The 13,145-nt window shown below is 35.9% G+C and overlaps 1 protein-coding gene and 1 long non-coding RNA gene across 4 annotated transcripts in view; one reads left to right on the forward strand and one right to left on the reverse strand.

Annotated features, from left to right (window-relative positions):
• Positions 1 to 435: 435 nt before the first annotated feature.
• On the reverse strand, positions 436 to 2,277 carry LOC113659743. Its single transcript, XR_003444678.2, has 2 exons — positions 2,021 to 2,277; positions 436 to 643 (listed from the first exon to the last, which is right to left on the reverse strand). It is a non-coding gene; the product is annotated as an uncharacterized LOC113659743 (long non-coding RNA).
• Positions 2,278 to 3,619: 1,342 nt separating this feature from the next.
• LOC113659799 (BTB/POZ domain-containing protein 7-like) overlaps positions 3,620 to 13,145 on the forward strand; it is a 38,533-nt gene continuing 29,007 nt past the window's right edge. For 2 of the 3 annotated variants that reach the window (XM_027172839.2, XM_027172840.2), the window contains exon 1: positions 3,624 to 3,987. The gene's annotated coding sequence lies outside the window, so the exon portion shown is untranslated. Of the gene's footprint in view, positions 3,988 to 13,145 lie in introns of all 3 variants that reach the window. The other variant, XM_047821101.1, reaches the window with a different exon arrangement.

Here is a 13,145-nt window from a genome sequence, read left to right on the forward strand (position 1 = left end):
GGAATTTGTGTGAAGGTAACATGAGAGTGTGCATCACTGATCCAATCATGTGGAAAATAAAATACGCCCTCCTTCAATTCTGTTTGTTTTTTTTTGTTTTTTGTTTTTTTCAGTGCCTAAATAACCATTAGGTCCTCACCAACTTCTATAAACAAATAAATAATTTCAGGTGACAAAAAAAAAGAAAAAAGAAAACAGCTTTCAACATGCAGTCATTTTCAAAATGAAATTTTGGCTTTCACAGAAGGATAGTTAGAAAAAAAGCATGTGGCAGCACAGTTTACCTTAGGTTTGCAAAACTGCATCTCATCCAGTCCAAAGATGGATATCATGCATCATTTATGGTGAAGCCTGTTCACACTTGAAAATGACCTCATATTGAAACCTGTTGTTGTTGTCACATAATGCAATAGTAAATAAACAACTGCACAACTATTACATTAAAATTTTGTCATATGACAAATTGCATTTTATTTCAGCAAACACAAAGCTATGTTGTCTGGCAGAGGGTAAGTGATGTAGGTGGTCCATAAGATCACACTTGTGAAGGTGGTGTTTGACGGTATACTGGGATGTGGTACATAATCCAACCAGCAGGGACCAGAAGACCAAGGGCAAAGATGGACATGGTAAACACTGTCTGCTGTAGAGATACAAGTGTGAAGCGAGAAATTAAACACTTTTCACATTTTTCAAGATATTGCATGTACTATGTTTGACAACACACATATAAAATACCACATGCACCACAGAAGTGTCTCTGCACCCTGATCACAAGTTTGAATTGTAAATGAGATTTAAGCATCCCTGTTTTTCAGCACTTAAATGGATGGGGTTATTTGAGATGCATATAAACTGAAATATACACTCAAAGATAAATATTCTAACAATTAGTAACTTACATTCTCAATGAAATAGTCAAGTCAAGTGAAGGAGCTTTTATGCTCATTTTATATACTGTAGCTGGCAGTACATAGTGAAATGAAACAACGTTCCTCCAGGACTAATACATCTAGAACTAAGAACTTATACGTCTTCTGGTACTGATAAGCTGATATAAGTGTCAATCACATTAGAATGCATCAATATATGTTCATATAGCTGTGGAAAATGTAAGAGAAGCTTCCTCGTGTTTTCAAACCCATTTCACCACAATCAAAGAGAACCAATGGGAAAATTACAGCAATCAAGTTAAAAAAAATTTATTATTATGTATTATTTCATTTAATTCCATCTCAGACTGCATATAATTTCTTTTGCACGGAAATTATTTGATCCTCAAATGGTGCAACAATTGCAGCTGTAAGTAACTTTTAAAGCTTTTAAAACAAAATAGCTTTAAAAAAACAACAACTTGGTATTAAGAGGGCAAAAAAATAAATAAAAGTGGTAGTAGTGGTCAGTGGGAGATACACTGAAATGATGCTTGGGACTGAAATGTTACCACAAAACATTGCTTATCAAGCATAAAATATACATTTTATATCTTGCAAACAGAAAACTCAATTTATGCAGGTTTATCTGTGCAGTTTTTGTGGGGTGTGGTTCCTACAACTGGATAAGAATTCCTGAATAATAACATAAATCTATTCCTGAATATTAACAATATTAACATATTCCCTATTATTAATACAAACACCTAAGCTACTTTTCCCTAATGACAAATGAAAATAAATATTCCAGTTTGGATAATTTTTTTCTCATCAATCTTTTCCTGCTGCTTGTCTTGCTGTAACATTTTTCATCAATTTCATTATTTAATTTCACACTTTTTCATTAGGTTTGTGAGCATTATCTGTAAGGACAGATAGTAGACACTGCTGACTATTCTAAATGTCATGTTTAATATTACTGATTAATAATTTTGATGTTATAATTACATATAATTAGTAACTACTACAATAAAAAAAACAATGTATTGTACATATTATAAAAAGAGATATCAGCATGGGGAAAAGGTTTCTTTAATCATAACATTATAGAAAGGATAAACTATAGCAATGTTAATATAAATATTTACCCCAGGTCCGATCTTTTCCTTAGGTGGCTTGCAGTAGATAGTTGATCTGTGATCTTGTTTGGCCAGCTTCACTTGCACCACAGCCCTGACATGTCGTCTTAAGCCCGAAAACATTTTTGATGATAATTCTATAGAGTAATGTTTGCACCCAGTAAGATCCTGAATGATTTTTGTGTGTCAACTGCAAGAGTGACTTGGAAAGTAAACATCCTGTTTAGAAACTACAGCAAATTCAGCCTTTATCCTAACATCAGGGAGGAGTCCACTTCTGGGCACTGGTCAAAATCCTAAACTCCAGTGTCTCATTTGACTAACTAGAAATAGCTTTACTCTTATATTCATGTTTTACATAGAAAACAATTTCACATGAATGCATTTACATATGTATTATACTGTAAAATCTTATTTTTAAAAAAGTGATATCCTGGGTCAGCTGGGGTTAGTCTGAATCCATATCATGTACGTGTCCCTCAAGATGAATCCTTTTTTAAATCCTTTTTGGCCCTTAATAATCACAATTGTTAGATATATTATGGAACATATATATATATATATATATATATATATATATATATATATATATATATATATATATATATATATATATATATATATTACATTTATTTGCTCTTTTGGTTTAAAGCAAATGGGAAAGCAGCCTACAGACGCCCCCAGCTGACTGAATGTATTATTGCAACTAATCCTACAGTTACGATTTATTCAGGTGTGGTAAGATATCAGATGGATTGGTTTTGGTGGATTTAGGTTGAATGTTTTAAGTTGATTTTTATTTTAATCCTGCGTTATGATGCTTCTACAAGCAATAAATTATAAACGAATTACCATAGAAAAAAATACCATAAAATATTACCATAAAAATAAAGTATTGAAATATTGAAAATGTTTTTTAAACTCTGTTATTGTAAGAATTTCATTATATTATCTTACTAAGGCCAAAATATCAAAATGTAATTAATTTTACTTGATCACATATTGAGTCTGTTTTGTTCATTTATTATTAAACATTTAATTGATGGCGAAAGTAAATCCCGAAAACAGTGAAAATATGTCGTAAATTCCAAAACATAAAAACGGGTTTCATTCCGTTTTGACAAAAGTGTAAACATAAACAATTTGTTTTTACATGTAAATAGGCAACACCTTGAGGATTTCTGAAATGTAAAATATCATGAATATCATATGAATTAATTTCCTAGCGTTAGAAAATAAGGCGTTGTTCCTTCTATTAAACAAAGCTTTAGTTTTCAGTTTAATTGACTGTTAAATAATCTGATGTAATGGCTCTAATTAAGGTTCATTTAAGCAGAGTAACATGAAGACAGTCCATTTTAAAGAATAGCAAAAAAAAAAGAATAAGAATAATAATATGCTCCACAGCATTACAAATGACTCATTTCTCCCTATGTACACGCACTATATAACTGTGAACAATAATGGCATGTACACGTTTTCTAGTGCACTTTATATCCAGTAGGGAGCGATTTTGGATTTGGGTCTGTTTACGTTTGTCAATGGCGCATAGAGATTTGTGTATTACTTTTGTTTACCGCTGGGGGGCGACAGAAGACATTTAAAACAGAGTTCCATTGAGAGATTGGTGGAGTCGCTGAAACGTAGCTCAGTAACGTCATTCGCTACCGCAGGCCACAACAACACGGAGCACAGGAAGGTTTCCTGAAAAAAAGGGGAAAAAAATCGCTTCCACATCAACGTGTTTACTTTGGACGGGCAAACATGTACGAGAAGTCAGGATTTGAGCAGCTGTAAGAATTGTTTAGGTTGATATCCGGGCTGTAAAGAAGACGTGAAGTATTTCTGTGGCTTGGTGTTTGTTGGAAGGAATCTTTAAACTTAATAATAAGGCGACAGACAGACAGACAGATAGAGAGGGTGTTCCAGCTCCCCAGACTGTTCATCTGGAAGAAATATGATTCAGCGATGAAAAGGTAAAGGTTTTTTTTTATTGCATGTGCAGAACTTTCAGTCTCAACTCATTTTCTCTGGGTTTTTTTTTGTTCCTCTGCTGAAAGCGTGCACTCTGTATGAACGACTGAGAAAATTGCTTTATCGGCTAATTTGTTCCTGTGTTTATTGCACCTAGATACATTGTAGCCGGTCATTGTGTCGCTGGGGTTAATCTGAATCGTTTGCATGTGAACGGAGTATTTTAATCCGATCTAATCGGTTACAATAGAAAGGACGGTTTTGCTTGGCATGTAACATGAGCTCGGGTGAATAAAGCGCTCGTGAGGACAAAGCCACCCCGTTTACTGTCCTCTGTTCTCTTGGGATCCGACATACTGTGTGTGATAATCATCTAACGTGCAATTTTGTCGCATTTTATACGTTTATTACAGCATCTTATTTAAGTCTAATAAGACTCCAGGGAAAACATTGCACTATGGACAGTCAAACCGTGCAGCATCCTATTTCACACACAGGTAGCCAAGCAGGTAGGTCCAGAACTGTGTGTGTGTGTGTGTGTGTGTGTGTGTGTGTGTGTGTGTGTGTGTGTGTGTGTGTGTGTGCGTGCGTACTACTGCTCACACCTACTGGAAAAGGAAGCACATGGATCAATGAGGGTTTTTTGGTTTGTTTGTTTTTTTTTAGTGTCAGAGTTTTACATCACACTGACACGAATTAGAAGGAAATAAATGTTAGTTCCCATGTCCCAGAATGGAAAGTAATGAATTGAATGTTGCAGAGGTCATGAGTGTAAAAATAGAGTATAGATCGATATGGTGCCACCTTAGATCCATAGTCAGCTATATGTTTGTCGGTGGCTCTTCTTGACAAACCCTGATTAATTCTTCGAGTGGTTTGAGAAGTGTGGACTTATTGTAGGTTTATTCATTTATCTTTTATTTGTTTATTTCTTTCTTTTGCTTCTTTTTTGCCCAATTCTCTCCCTGACTCCAAATGAACTACCCTAATTCCACAAAGCTCTCAGTAGCTTCACTCCTAAAGTTTAGGTGAATCTGTTGCTCAAAGCTTCAATGGGTTCATCTAACAATGTCACAATAGCTACAATGCTCTTTTGTGTATCTAAGTAAACCGCCTCTGTGCACGAATGTCCTAATGTCCAGGTTGATTCTTTGGGAAAATACTTTTGGAGGTGTCTAAATGATGAGTTAAGAAGCCAGCAAATGTCTACTGTTGTCCTACATTAAAAAGAAAGTTGTTGTTTGAATTAGAGACTTCTATGTAATTTCGGTGTTGTATTTCTAACCCATTAATTTTCTCTGCTCCAGCGCTTCAGCCTCCTTGGGGACACCATTTACCTTACTTTTCATTCAGGGTTGGTTTATAAGTTGGAAGGATCGATTATCTCAATACTTGTTGTCCCTATATTTATTGTTCTGTGTGCTCATGCAGTAAATCAGTATCTGGATTGGTGCAGTTGTTCACATATTCAAAATGTGGGCTTTCTTTCTTCAGGATTTATTAATCAGGCTAATAAATACAATTAAATATGTTTTAAAGAACGGTGCTTTGTTGGACTTTAATCAGTCTTAAGATTTTCCCCTCTCTATTTATTTATGTATTCAAAACTGCATTAGAATGTAGATAAAGAAGTATCTGCTCTTTCTCACTCTGTAATGGTGTGACCGCAACGTCTTCTTAAAGCTCTCTGTTCTAAATAGTTCCTGCTTTTACATTTCCATATCATGATAATTACTTCTTTTATGTTTGCTTTGCATAACTGTGATGCATATTCATCAGTCAGATTTATTACAGCCACATTTAAAATGCTGTCTGCTGCAGTGACTGTATTGTTTATAGAACATTGTCTATAGAGTGATAATGATAAATGAATAGAGAAGTCATTTTATCAACATGTCATGTTATCTTATTTGTAATAAAATGCAAACTTATTTGATGCCTTGTTGACCTTTTGGTCTAGGTTTATTTTGGTTAATATTTGTTTACATTTCCCACAGTGCTGTTGCATTACCTTCACATAGTGGTGTCTATCCTTCAACAGCTATAACTTTCATGCTAATACTTATAAAGTGCACTCGGTGCAATTTTATTATATAGCTGTATTGCATTAGGGAACTTTTTTGCTTTCTCTATTTACACTGCTTTTTATGGTGAGCAAGAAAAAAGTCTTGCCAGTGATGAAAACAATTACAATTTATTAAACAATTGTTTACCTTTTTATTGAATTGAATTATTTGGGTTGCATTACCTTTGTAGTTAAAATGAGAAATTGTTGCTTCCTTGCATATGTAGGTTGTTGATTTTAGTTAAAATTCTTGTGGATGTTTTCTGTAAGTTGTCGCACAATCAGGCTTTGGGCCAAACTTTAAAACAGCAGTTCAAGATAAACCAGTACATTTAATATACAAATTCAGTGGTGCATGTTTACTGGTCTACCTGTAAGTAACTGATTTGACTGTATAACCTGAATGGTTTATTAACTGCTTCCTCAAATCACCCTACACTAGACACTTTTCCTGGTTTTTGAATCTGTGATACTTCATGTTTTTGTCCCACAGGATTTAACAGTGTGTGGTTTGTGTAGTTTCCGCCATCTGACCCTGTGTGGGCTAAACATGGGTTCAGTACACACAGGCTGCCATTGTTTAGCCTTTCTGTCTGAATGAGAAGTGTTGACGTTGCTGTATGTTGTGTTTCAGCCTGAGGGAAACCTATAGCTGCCTGTTACTTATTAGGTGGTATGTGCAGCAAAAACATTTAAACTTGTCAAGTCAGCAGTCTCTGCTGAGGGGAAAAAACACTGACATGTTCAACAGAAAATCCTCATTAAGTACCTTATTTCCTTTTTTTTTTGTAGTATCATAGACTTGTAAATCTTCTTATATTAATATTGTTTAACATGCACTGTAATCTAAATATTTTCTTTTATGTACATGAATGACTTTGAGGTTTTGTACTTTAAATGGATGTATTGTAATAGATTATTGATAATCGTATTACTAAAATGATCATTATTGGACATGCTGGTTTAACTCCGGGTGTATGGGAGTACTAGTTTTAATTCTACTAGAGTCCATGAAAAAAAATTACAATGGAATATTAATTTTAGTTGCTAAATTCATCCAAGAGACCAAGGTGTGCACTTCTCACATTGGCAGATGGTGTGTGTGTGTGTGTGCGCGTGTGTGTAGGGGGGATAGAGCCAGAGAGCAGGCTTAGATCAGGGAGATGGGTGTTAAGCATACCTCAGTGGCCCACATCTGCCATGCAGGATGAAGAGAGCCACTGATAAACCTATGTTGAACCAGCTGTTTGTGTACATGCTCTAACGCTTACTTCAATTTGTTGGCATGTCTCTGCAGCTCAGGCACGTAACCTGGCACTGGCATGTTCACACTGATTGGCAAGAGATGGGAACAAAAAGTCCATTTCTTCTTCTTGAAATCCTCTTTAAAGTTCTCCAGAAAGCAGGGGGTATAGATTCACCCATGTCGATTTGTGTAGTTTCATTCACCCATGAATCAGGTGCTACTGCTTTGGAAGTACATCAGAGTGCTCTCAGTTCTTGGTGCCTTATCTCAATTTAGTGCAGTTGAGAACATGGCAATTTCACTCGTGTATGGACCAAAACTATTGTTCTTAGTTTTGTTCTAATTGAAGTGAATGAGAGAGTGTGTGTACCCTGCGATGGGTTGGCACTCCTTCCAGGGTGTATCCTGCCTTGATGCCCGATGACGCCTGAGATAGGCACAGGCTCCCCGTGACCCGAGGTAGTTCGGATAAGCGGTAGAAAATGAGTGAGTGAGTGAAGTGAACCAAACATGCTATATGGTTTATGCTGTAGCCTTTATTTATTTTTGGAGATTTAGGTGAATGGCTAAACTGACCCACAATTTACAGACTGAGCCAAAGGATTGAGTTATACATGCAGGAAAGGGATTTGTTCTGGACTGATACAAAGAAAGTGTTGATAAAATCTGGATGCTACACAAAAAATGTGTCTGTGGGTTTAATAGTTAACTAGTTAAATAGCAAATGTCTATTTAAATGATATTTATATAATGCCAAAACCTCTTTTGGTTTTCAACTGGCATGTGAGAACACTCTCAATGAACCAACACATTTAGCCCAAGGCCATTTGATAAAAAGATGGTATCAGTGAGAAACTGGTTGAACTCTAATTTCTTGGTGTGCAATTCATTTTACTTAAGACAGCTTTTTTGCTGACTATTTCCACAGCGAAATGAAATGGAGAATTGCACATTGTCAGTCCAGACAGTGTCCGAGTTCTAACATCCCACTATTCTTGATGAGGTTTTTAGCCTCACAGCATATGAATAATCAATCTCTCAATCTGCGATTGCAGATGAGACCAGACGTGTACAGTGAGCAATTTGGGCTGGCAGGTCACATTTGTAAAGTGGCTACGCTGAGCTCACCTGCTACCTTAACCTGATTTTATTGAGAGAATTGTACCCTGAATCCTCATCAGCAGTATCACAGGTCTTGGGAAAGAACAAAATCTGCACATGTCTTCAGTGGAGAACAATATAAGTATTTCATATTCTCTGTAGGAAGTAGTGTTGACACATTGATCAGTCATCATCCCATTGAAGTATAGCATTGGCGCTGTTTATTTACATCTGTTATTATATGGCAGTGTGACTTGTGTCCTCTTTTTGTTGCAAAAGAAATGGCAGGACAAAATGAAATATAAGAAAGTAGAATTGAAGTTTACATATGTAACCATGCCTTGGGTTATATTAAGGTTCACCAGGCCACCAGCATCGACGTGGTTGTTGTCACAAGGTGACGAATTTGCTATTGGCACTGGAAAAAGGAACAAGCACATTAATACTCTGGAAAAATACTTTGTGTTCACTCAAGCATGCAGATGTAGCGAACACCTGTGATGCAGTGGGGCTTTTTCCATATATAAAAAACCTTTGATTTACTTTGAGTCATTAGCCTCAGGCTAAAATGACTGAACGCTAAATGTTTCTTATTATCATAAGTTAATGGACCTCATTGTCCCCACATTGCATCAAGTAATTGTTTACAATTTTGTAGCAGTAGATTTGTTATACCCATGCACAGAAGTAAGTGAAATCTTAGCTTCTAGCACTGTTAGTCACATCCTTATGGTAGTCTTTCTTGCTTTAGGAAGTGTTTCATATTAAATTACTCATGACGTGTTGAGTCAGTGGGGAGTCAAGAAGACACTATTGGTTTGAATTAGAAATTATACCTATAATGTTTTGGAGATCTTCATGTTTTATTATTATTATTAGTAGTAGTAGTAGTAGTAGTAATAGACCTAGTATATTATAAGTATTACCAATTTTTGGACTGTAGTTCACTTTTTATAACCATAATGAACGGAATTGATCTTGTTGAAGAAAAAAAAACACCTCATACCATTTAGGGTTGGCTTAATCTGTTATTTTTTTCAGTTATTTTCAAATGTTCCAGTGTTTATATTATTGGAGAGAGGTTAGGTTGGGGGTTGGTGATGGTCCATGGGATTGCTCCCGGATGAGGCTCAGCCGGTCGTCTGTAGCCTGTTCCTGTCCCCTCTCATTAGTGTCACATTATCCAGCTTCACTGGTCATTGCAACATGCTCCCCAGAACCCCCCACCCACCTCAGGTTCCAACCTTACCAAAGCTGTAGTCACTGCATAGATTTGTTCCATTTTGAAACACAATATTGCATGTGTTCTTACTTTTCTGTTTTTGTTTGTTGTTTTTGCTTATGTGTTCAGTAGCTAAATTTTCATTCCATTATATTGAGTAGGGATTCGCTATGATTTAGCAGAGATTGAGTGCTAGGTTAAAGTTAGCATTTTCAGTTGACTGGTTATGCAACTTGGACGATTCATCACATTTTGTACACACACACTTTCCCATTGTCATATAGGCTAATACATATTTGTAACATAAATACCAGTGTGAGCTAAACCATATCTAAAGAATACTATTTGGTTAGTATAGGCTTAATAACCGCTGTAAAGTGTTGCATGACTATAGGGTATTGTGTGAGGCTCATTTTCTTCTTACTTTAGTAAGGTCCTTTTTGTACACCTGAACACACATTTGTATATGTTGTTAAAAACTCTTTACATAATTCACATAAATGTTATGGAATTAAATTATGAAACCTTCACTTGAAGCTAGCCTACTGGAGAACTGATGGCTTTGAGTTGGCAAGTCTTAAGTTTTGGACTCATGAAAGGTGAACTGAAGGTGAAGAGGATAAAATGGTCTCAACCATACTGTAGTAACAAAGCCTGTAGCCATTTATGTGCATTACAGCAAACTATGACTGAAGAATAAGTGTATGAATTCAATTGTAGCCAGTCCTTATCCTCCCTTGATAAAGATTATCATGCAGCACATTGTGTCTTAGCTTTCAGCAAATAGTCACCATTTTGTAGGTAAAACATTTTGTCTGAGCTGCGGTGTTCTTTCCCCATGTCGCATGTTCTTTCAAATATCCTCCGTTCATTAATATTATTTGAACCATGCAAGGTTTTTGTTCGTGGTGTTTTGCAGTACATGTGTGTTCCTGATTCCGAAAAGATCATTGTTCATCCAATGATCATCTTATGAATGTAATTTAATGATTCTAGTAAAACTCCTCAGACAGATCAGTTTACAGCTGATGTGATCTACAGGATCTAGAACAAGCAAGTTGTGCTATAGTTGCTTTAGGAATTTAGAGGACTCGCACAACCACGAAGCCCACTAAAGCAACTACTTTTTTTTTTTTTTGCCACAGCATAGCTTTGAATAATAAATGAATACCCCAGACACAATCATCTTTTACCCCCCTCGTGTAATAATCATATGCTTTGTTTGACCTCCTTATGAAATTAGCATTTGAATTCAGCAGATTGTCCCTACTTTTCTTATTACTCTTTCTCAAAACTATTTAATAAGTTTAGTCACTAAGTTTATTACTTATTAATCTTTGAATTATTTATCTTCTGTTGCTTGCTTCTCCTATGATGTCACTCCTCTCTTAAAATGCAGATGACCGAATTGAGCACAAAATGAGAAAATGACTGTGGCTAGTTGGTTACAGGCTATGGTTACAGGTAACCATAACCTATGGTTACAGGCTCATGGCTAAATGTTCCTGCTTAATGCCACATGGTGAAGAAGGAAACACAGCCACACATGCTACACTTTATTTATTTGGAGGTTTCATTAGTAAAGTAAGTTATAAAAGTAAAGAAAGCCTCTGAACAATCCATCAGATGGCGGATGAAGTAGATTAAGAACATGGTGTTTTAAATGTGTTTTTCATGTGATATTTTGTTTCCCAATGTCAGTTACATGTCATTCCCTCCAGGAGTTTTTTGTGGCTGTTGTGGTTCTATCTATCTATCTCTATCTATCTATCTCTATCTATCTATCTATCTATCTATCTCTCTCTCTCTCTCTCTCTCTCTCTCTCTCTATTAACTTATTTTTAAATGTGTGTTTTCTTACTTGAATTGGTGAAACTGCGGGTGCAGGATTCTTCTTTTAGACTCTTACCAGTGAAAAGCATGTACCGTAATTACTTACTTTTATGACTCACAATGTATTTTGAACATTAAGGAGGGCTTTGGATGAATGCACATGGTGATGATGGTGATGCTGTGATGGAAGACTTGGAAGTCCCAAATCTGTGGAAAATCCTGGGTATTTCTGAACAGTTGCAAGCTCCTTTGAATATCACAGACCTTGCCTGAGTTGCTTGATCACAAAATAATGATTTTTGGGTGGGGGGACAACTGACGTGTAACATAATAACTTAACCATGACTAAACGAAAGATGAATTCAATATATGTGTGTCTGAGTGTATATGCAAGAGGAAGGTGCACCATGTTTAGTATTTTTACTTAGACAATACAGAAATGGATTTATTTCACACTGTCCACGGAGGGGGTGGGGGTGGGGGTGATTGGGGTAGACTCCAGAGGTCAGGCTTTTAACATTCTTTATGGTAAGTGCTGTAGATTAGTAGTATACATGTGAGCATAAAAATAAACAGTAAGGAAGATAGACTACTGGAATTCTACAGATAAGATTCTGTTGCAAGGTAATGGTGGAGAGAGATACTAAAGTGTGGCAACAGAAAACAAAATAATTTCCCTCTGACAAAAATGACAAACTCTTGTAATGTAAAAAAAAGTATGCAAATTATCATGTAAGTAGCTGTATTATTATTTTTTTTAAGTGATCGTAGTTATAATACTATAGCCCAGGGAACAGTAATCAGTGCCCTGTCATTCTGTGTTGCTCTGACAGTAAAGGGTCACTGCTTCCCTGACAGCAGTACAATGTGTTATAGATCCTAATTGCTGTTGCTAGTAAAGACGTAACACCGTACTGCAGACAGAGTCGGTGTCAGAACAAATCTAATGGGAGGCTATTGGACTTCCCTAGCGGAGATCGCCATTTAAATATTGACTCACTGAAGTAAAATTGTTCTTGTTTGTTCGCGTTCTTTGACACACATTAGACAAACCGTATGTTCAATACTACTTCAGCACACTATTGCTGCATGCAAGAAAATAACATTTTATTAATGGCAAGGGGGAAATTACATTGGAATAATTGTTGGGGCATTATATTTCTGCTCTAGCTCAATCATATGGTATCTATAAAATCATAGCCTAACATGCCATGGTAAATGCATAGCATGTTTCAGTTCGATGGCCCAAAAGAAGCACCATGAAAATATTTATTTCTGTCTCTTTTATCTGTCTGTTTTTAAACAGTACACTGAATGCTATTGTCTGGTTATCAACCTCGGAAATCTGTAATGTAGTGAAGGGGAATTCAACCATAGTCTTCAAAGCTTGGCATTTAAAAGGTCTATCAGGTATGGTAAAGTGCTGTAGTTATTAAATGTTTCTGAAAATAATTTAACTAACACAGTTGCAGTGCCCTATTTGGGGATGCATGGTCTGTGAATATGGTCTTTTTTTGTTTATTTTTGTTGGTGTGTAGATTTTTTTTTTTTTTTATAGAGTGGTGTAAAGAAAAAAACAAGCAAATATCCCTGCAATGCACCACCAAATCAAAAGGTTAAGAATTCTTTGGGTTTAACAAAAGCTCAAAGGGAAATCTTATCAAACTCATCGATTATTCAAAAATACCCCATG

Source organism: Tachysurus fulvidraco, chromosome 12, assembly GCF_022655615.1.
Source record: "Tachysurus fulvidraco isolate hzauxx_2018 chromosome 12, HZAU_PFXX_2.0, whole genome shotgun sequence".
NCBI lineage: Eukaryota > Metazoa > Chordata > Actinopteri > Siluriformes > Bagridae > Tachysurus > Tachysurus fulvidraco.